Below are 8,364 nucleotides of genomic sequence, written 5' to 3'. Positions count from 1 at the left end.
TGAATATTAATCCAGACCACTTCTTTAAATGGTCACATGTACCGGACACACGAGGCAACGACTTCAAGCTCAACAAGCCACAATGTACGATAGAACACTGGAGATGCTTTTTCACCCACAGTGCTGTAATACTCCCGTGGAACTGACTATCATCCAAGCCACAAATACTAAGACAACCCCAAATTAAAATAGAAGTGGACAAAATACCAAGAAATAATGTGGGTTTAACTCCGACCAACCGCTGTTTCCTGTCCTCGTCGAGGCCACTAGAGATGACCCTCAGGTAAATTCGGGTAAACATTTGGTTAATCGGTGGTGATACACACCACATCATGGCCACTCCGCCCAGCTGAGTCACGTTGGTTGCGCTTTCTGAATTACACGGTGGTTGCTGGCTTAATCTTTCCAGTTAACGCAGAATATCAAGCGCAGACATCTTTGTGGAATAACTTTCACCACTAAGTTAACGCGTTACACCGCTGTAGAATATGGCTGAGGACAGCAGCCTTGTATACGGGCCCTCCCGTCACTCCCACAAGGTGACGGCCGCCTGACAACCTTCAGCAATCAAAACCAATGAAGTTTTGGGCGATGACACGGCACACCTCCACCTCCAGCCAGGCGTTTAATGCCGCATTACTGCTCGGGTATTGTGTTGGTGGCCTCCAAGACCTTCCTGTCAACACCCGCCAGGTGTTGTGGAGTATGGAGCCCCTGGCGCAGTGTTGGAGCATGGAGCCCCTGGCACAGGGAGGTGGAGCATGGAGCCCCTGGCGCAGGGTGGCGGAGCATGGAGCCCCTGGCGCAGGGTGGTGGACCATGGAAGCCCTGGCGCATGGAGACCATGCTCCATGGATTCACAAGATCCATGGATTAGGTATTCATTTAATACCCTATGTATGTCATTCATCCATGTCATCTATCACCTCACCACTAAAGGATATAAACAGGAGCTACACAGAAGAATTCAAAGCACCACTCCTGTGCCAGCTATGTCCTCTACGGGCCCACTATAGCCCCTGCTACTTGCCCCGCTCCTGTGCCAGGTAAGTTACGGGCTCACCATAACCAGTGCTACTTGGAACTTGTTCCGAGTAGTTGAATCTATAACAACAACAACATAAGAATTTATCTTTGAGAATGTGAGGCGAGACCTTACGAAACGCATCACTAGGCGTCAGACCCAAATAATAAGTAAAAATGAACTTTGAAGAGTTAATTTTTAATCTTCCTGCTTCGGTGAAAAAAAAAAACATGGAATATCGAGAAGATTCGTGCTAGAATCATAAATCTAAAACTTTATGTTGTTTTCGTGATCATAACCACGATCACGGAAACACTGATCCAAGTATGAGGAAAACCCACAGTGAAAAATAAGAGATTGCTATATATATAAAATAAGATATATATATATATATATATATATATATATATATATATATATATATATATATATATATATATATATGTCGTACCTAGTAGCCAGAACGCACTTCTCAGCCTACTATGCAAGGCCCGATTTGCCTAATAAGCTAAGTTTTCATGAATTTATTGTTTTTCGACTACCTAACCTATTTAACCTAGCCTAACCTAATTTTTTTGGCCACCTAACCTAACCTAACCTATAAAGATAGGTTAGGTTAGGTTAGGTAGGGTTGGTTAGGTTCGATTATATATCTACGTTAATTTTAACTCCAATAAAAAAAACTGACCTCATACATAATGAAATGGGTAGATTTATCATTTCATAAGAAAAAAATTAGAGAAAATATATTAATTCAGGAAAACTTGGCTTATTAGGCAAATCGGGCCTTGCATAGTAGGCCAAAAAGTGCGTTCTGGCTATTAGGTACGACATATATATATATATATATATATATATATATATATATATATATATATATATATATATATATATATATATATGTTCTTTTCTCTGCGATCGGATTTATCGTTTCCTCTCACCAATGTATAATAATATATTGAAAGAACCTTACTGCAGTGCCGTAATGTTTGAATGTAGGCTACATCCCAAAATGTGGTTTTTAATACACTTAAAACATATATTGGGTATTTCCTTCACTTTCAATAATATATTGTTAATGCACAGAAGTTGCAATGAGAGAAGTTTTATACTAGTTGCCAATGTTAGTACACGGTGTGCAGGTACTATAATTGATGATGTAAAAATACACGATGAGGTCTGGTGGAAATAATCAGTTTCCGTGGTGTAGTGGTAAGACACTCGCCTGGCGTTCCGCGAGCGCTTTGTCATGGGTTCGTATCCTGGCCGGGGAGGATTTAATGGGCCCAAATCCTTAACTGTAGCCTCTGTTTAACTCAACAGTAAAATGTGTACTTGGTTGTAACAACGATTCTTCGCGGCAGGGATCGTGGGACCTGCCCGAAACGCTACGCGTACTAGTGGCTGTACAAGAATGTAACAACTCTTGTATATATCTCAAAAAAAAAAATCATCTTTCCTTCTCATTATGTTCGCACAACTGACTATGCAAGTTTGTTGGGATCATTCTTACGTATATTACTTACTTTTAGGAATAATATTTACTTATGTTTGCTTTTAGTTACACAAAAATTGTATAATGGTGTATGATTGCAGTCGCAGGTATATTATTTGGGCCACGTAATTACCTATTGTAAAAAACCAGTTGCCCTTTTGCCCACAAACCCTGGTCACGGAGAATTGACTGGGAACCAATCTTTCCTTGTTCACCCATCAGTAATTGAGAGCCTTGTGCAGACTATGGGAAGGGAAGACTCTAAGTCTGCTAACAAAAGTAATAAGTGGACACTTTACTTACCAGTGAAAAAAAAAAGCTTGGAGAAAAAACAAGGTTGTGGGAAGGCTAGGCTAGGTATAGGTCACGCTAGGCTAGGTATAGGTCACGCTAGGCTAGGTATAGGTCACGCTAGGCTAGGTATAGGTCACGCTAGGCTAGGTATAGGTCACGCTAGGCTAGGTATAGGTCACGCTAGGCTAGGTATAGGTCACGCTAGGCTAGGTATAGGTCACGCTAGGCTAGGTATAGGTCACGCTAGGCTAGGTATAGGTCACGCTAGGCTAGGTATAGGTCACGCTAGGCTAGGTATAGGTCACGCTAGGCTAGGTATAGGTCACGCTAGGCTAGGTATAGGTCACGCTAGGCTAGGTATAGGTCACGCTAGGCTAGGTATAGGTCACGCTAGGCTAGGTATAGGTCACGCTAGGCTAGGTTAAGCGAAGCTAAGTTACTTATTGTTACTGGACAACCAACTCGGTACTTCTCCTATAACAGTCATTTCCTACGTTCTATTAAACAAAATCTCACCAAATAAATAAAACTTTTAACTAATATATACTATTTCGCATCATCCTCTACTACCGTCCCCACACAAAAAGTTCTCTAAAGACATGAAACAAGACAATATATTAACTAGTGTGATGGCGATGGGCCATATATACATAACTAAGACAGTCTCGCCTTGCCTTGGACTACACATACCCCATCTAACCAGTCACTTTTTATTAACTCATACATATTCACCACTTCCTACATAAAAACTTTGCATGAATCTAGCAACGCCATTTCTTGTGGTATTATGAAGTAATTATCTAAAGAAGGTACCAAGCCAGGAAGGTTATGTAGCACGTGATGTATTATGAAGTAGGCTAGACCTCACACAGGACCTAGATTCACGAAGCTCCGTGTATTTTTTTCATAATACAGCTGCCCCCGAAAGGACGGGTTGGGTGTCGGAGAGCAGACGTGGGTTTGGGGACAACCCGACACCACCATCCCACCGGCCACTACGTACAAGGTTTTCAATGTATATTCTCATTATAGAAACAGTTGTACTAAAAAATATAATCTTACATTCCTGTACAGCCACTAGCACGCGTTGCATTTCGGGCAAGTCCTTAATCCTATGTTCCCCGGAATACGACTCCGCCAAATCGTTTAACATCCAGGTACCCATTTTACTGCTGGGTAAACAGAGGCTACAGTTAAGGATTGACGTCCAGTAAATCCTCCCCGGCCAGGATACGAACCCAAGACAAAGCGCTCGCGAAACGCCAGACAAGCGTTTGACTACTACACTACGGAAATATGTTTTTTAGGAAAGTCTAACTAGACTTTTAATAACTGTACCTTATGGATGGGTGTGTGCATAGTAGTGTTTGGGTGCAATCTGTCCACTTACAAAAAACGTCGCTTTCGCTCGTAGGCGTTACATAAGGCCAAAAATTGTCTTACTTGAAAATGGAAGCGGCTGGCGAAAGTGACGTACTGTCCTATTTTCTGTTTTGGGTCCTCTGGTAGTTTAGGAGAGGACACTAAGTTGACGTTTTCTTGACGTTGGTAAACCTTAGGAGGACGGGCTGATGGGTGATGATGCGAGGCAAGCGTGCAGTGTGGCGGTGACAATACGAGGACCTGCTTGATGGGAGGAACTGGCAAGACCAGTTAATAACAACAACAAGTGACTGGAAAGAGAAAGAAAGCGGAAGTATGAAGAAAGTAAGATGTGAAAATATTTGTTAAACAAAATAGGGAGTTATGAAGATATCTAAAATAAAAAAAAGATCTGAAAACTGAAAAAAAATCTAAGAGAAGGATGTTAAACAGAAAAAGTGAATGTTAAAGATAAACATGGGGGGGGGGATCTTAAAAATAAGTATCGCGGGGATATTAACTGATGAAAAGAAATATGAAGTTGAAGATACAGCTGGAGAGTTTGATGGATGGAAATAATTATTTGGGTAATTTCGAATGTGAATACGATTGTGTTTGCTGGTATTAGAACATTTTTATGACGGAAGACCACAAGGTGTGCCCATCAAACACACAGGTGTGCTTGGTGTACTGCACTAGGGTAATCGTAGACTATATATACGAAACAGACTGAAGGCACATATGAAACCGATGAAAGATATGGAGACCTTGAGAGTAACGAGCGGGTATGGAGTTAGGCGGAAATAAGGCTATCAGCTCCAGGGCTCTTTAGTTCCTACACCACTGGTTACGTCACTCCTACGGACTCAAGACACCGTCTGACGTCACTGGTACACAGACCAGTCACACGTCTAACGTCACTGGTACACAGACCAGTCACACGTCTGACGTCACTGGTACACAGACCAGTCACACGTCTGACGTCACTGGTACACACATCAGTCACACGTCTGACGTCACTGGTACACAGACCAGTCACACGTCTGACGTCACTGGTCAACTGACTCAAGAATTGTGGTGGGACGTCACTTCCAGTAACAGTAAATTAGTTGTGACGTCACTGTCGTCATCGGAGTTGTGACGTCACTGTCGACCACCGGAGTTGTCTATGTCGACCAAGTGCACGACAGCTGAATTTTTTGCTACACTAAAACGTAATACAGCTTTCAGTTGTGTACCCTGCTTCTTGATGTATATACACCGAGAGCTTACTTTAGCCCTAGACAATGTTCAAGGCTACATGCTGATCGGCCAGTCAGCTGTGTTGGTGGCCTTGATAATCCTCCAAAGGTTGATTCCCTGGAAACACAAACCGAAACTGTCTCTATTTTCCGCTTGTTACAACTTGTAATAAAGTTGTTACATCTTGGCTTAACGTGTTCATGACGTATTAGAACGTTGTTACAACTTGCTATATTGGTTGTTATAACTGGTTAGGTGGTGTTAAAACTTGCTCGAACGTTGTACCAACGTCATAGTTTCGGTGTGTGTTTGGCGGGTTGGCCGTAAGCACAACACCAAATCACACTCTTAGGACAACCCAAACCTAACTTGGCTTATTCAATCAACAGCATTTCTGAGAAGGCAGAATTAACACATCAAAATAATTTCTTATAAATCCGCATATCTTATTAAAAACATAAAAAAGGGAATTCCAATTGCATCATGACAATTCTCGATCCTAGGCTATGGAACACATTTGAACATTGCCACTAGGCTATGGAACACATGTGAACATTGCCACAAGGCTATGGAACACACGTGAACATTGACACTAGGCTATGGAACACATATGAACATTGACACAAGGCTATGGAACACAAGTGGCTATTGACACTAGGCTATGGAACACACGTGAACATTGACACAAGGCTATGGAACACACGTGAACATTGACACAAGGCTATGGAACACAAGTGGCTATTGACACTAGGTTATGGAACACACGTGAACATTGACACAAGGCTATGGAACACACGTAAACATTGCCACTAGGCTATGGAACACAAGTGGCTATTGACACTAAGCTATGGAACACACGTAGTTATTGCAAGTAGGTTGAGTGAGATGGCAGGTACCTGGAAATATGCGCCAGGAGTGCTCCAGGAAATCCTTGACTATAGAGTAGAGTGACAGGAATATCAAGTAACTGGTCGACGCGTGCGCATGCCGTCATCAGTTTATAAGCGTCCAGAGCAAACCCAAATACTATACCTGGAATCTACTACAAACGACCACACTTAAAACTATCATGATAATATTTATAACACATAATTACTTTCACCTTTGTAATTTATTATAACTAATCTTATGCTATGTCGCTGTACCCGCTGGCAGAGCCGCCCGACAGTTAGAAAAATGTTTTAACGGCTTATGATATTTGATATAAATTGTTTACGACCCGGATCAAATTTGTATATTTCTATAATAAAGCTTCTACGGCAGCTTATGATTACGTCAAGGTATACGAAACCTGCTGTTCCGAAGGATATAGAGACCTTGGGGTTGGGTTGAGGACCAAGGTACAGTTATGACCTTCACCCAAGTCGCTTTCTGATGCTGTGGTTGTGACCCCAGGCAGCTGTGGTTGTGACCCCAGGCAGCTGTGGTTGTCCTACAGCAGCTGGGACCCCAGGCAGCTGAGGTTGTCCTACAGCAGGTGGGACCCCAGGCAGCTGTGGTTGTCCTACAGCAGGTGGGACCCCAGGCAGCTGTGGTTGTCCTACAGCAGGCTGGGACCCCAGGCAGCTGTGGTTGTCCTACAGCAGGTGGGACCCCAGGCAGCTGTGGTTGTCCTACAGCAGCTGGGACCCCAGGCAGCTGTGGTTGTCCTACAGCAGCTGGGACCCCAGGCAGCTGTGGTTGTCCTGCAGCAGCTGCGACCCCAGGCAGCTGTGGTTGTCCTACAGCAGCTGGGACCCCAGGCAGCTGTGGTTGTCCTACAGGCAGCTGGGACCCCAGGCAGCTGTGGTTGTCTTACAGCAGCTGGGACCCCAGGCAGCTGTGGTTGTCCTTACAGCAGCTGGGACCCCAGGCAGCTGTGGTTGTCCTACAGCAGGTGGGACCCCAGGCAGCTGTGGTTGTCCTACAGCAGGTGGGACCCCAGGCAGCTGTGGTTGTCTTACAGCAGCTGGGACCCCAGGCAGCTGTGGTTGTCCTTCAGCAGCTGGGACCCCAGGCAGCTGTGGTTGTCCTTACAGCAGCTGGGACCCCAGGCAGCTGTGGTTGTCCTTCAGCAGCTGGGACCCCAGGCAGCTGTGGTTGTCCTACAGCAGGTGGGACCCCAGGCAGCTGTGGTTGTCCTACAGCAGGTGGGACCCCAGGCAGCTGTGGTTGTCCTACAGCAGGTGGGACCCCAGGCAGCTGTGGTTGTCCTACAGCAGGTGGGACCCCAGGCAGCTGTGGTTGTCCTACAGCAGCTGGGACCCCAGGCAGCTGTGGTTGTCCTACAGCAGCTGGGACCCCAGGCAGCTGTGGTTGTCCTACAGCAGCTGGGACCCCAGGCAGCTGTGGTTGTTCCTACAGCAGCTGGGACCCCAGGCAGCTGTGGTTGTCCTACAGCAGCTGGGACCCCAGGCAGCTGTGGTTGTCCTACAGCAGCTGGGACCCCAGGCAGCTGTGGTTGTCCTACGGCAGCTGGGACCCCAGGCAGCTGTGGTTGTCCTACGGCAGCTGGGACCCCAGGCAGCTGTGGTTGTCCTACGGCAGCTGGGACCCCAGGCAGCTGTGGTTGTCCTACGGCAGCTGGGACCCCAGGCAGCTGTGGTTGTCCTACGGCAGCTGGGACCCCAGGCAGCTGTAGTTGTCCTACGGCAGCTGCGGACCCCAGGCAGCTGTGGTTGTCCTACGGCAGCTGGGACCCCAGGCAGCTGTGGTTGTCCTACGGCAGCTGGGACCCCAGGCAGCTGTGGTTGTCCTACGGCAGCTGGGACCCCAGGCAGCTGTGGTTGTCCTACGGCAGCTGGGACCCCAGGCAGCTGTGGTTGTCCTACGGCAGCTGGGACCCCAGGCAGCTGTGGTTGTCCTACGGCAGCTGGGACCCCAGGCAGCTGTAGTTGTCCTACGGCAGCTGTGGTTGTCCTACAGAAGCTGGGACCCCAGGCAGCTGTAGTTGTCCTACAGCAGCTGC

Source organism: Procambarus clarkii, chromosome 67, assembly GCF_040958095.1.
Source record: "Procambarus clarkii isolate CNS0578487 chromosome 67, FALCON_Pclarkii_2.0, whole genome shotgun sequence".
Lineage (NCBI taxonomy): Eukaryota > Metazoa > Arthropoda > Malacostraca > Decapoda > Cambaridae > Procambarus > Procambarus clarkii.
Note: the sequence above shows the minus strand (reverse complement) of the source record.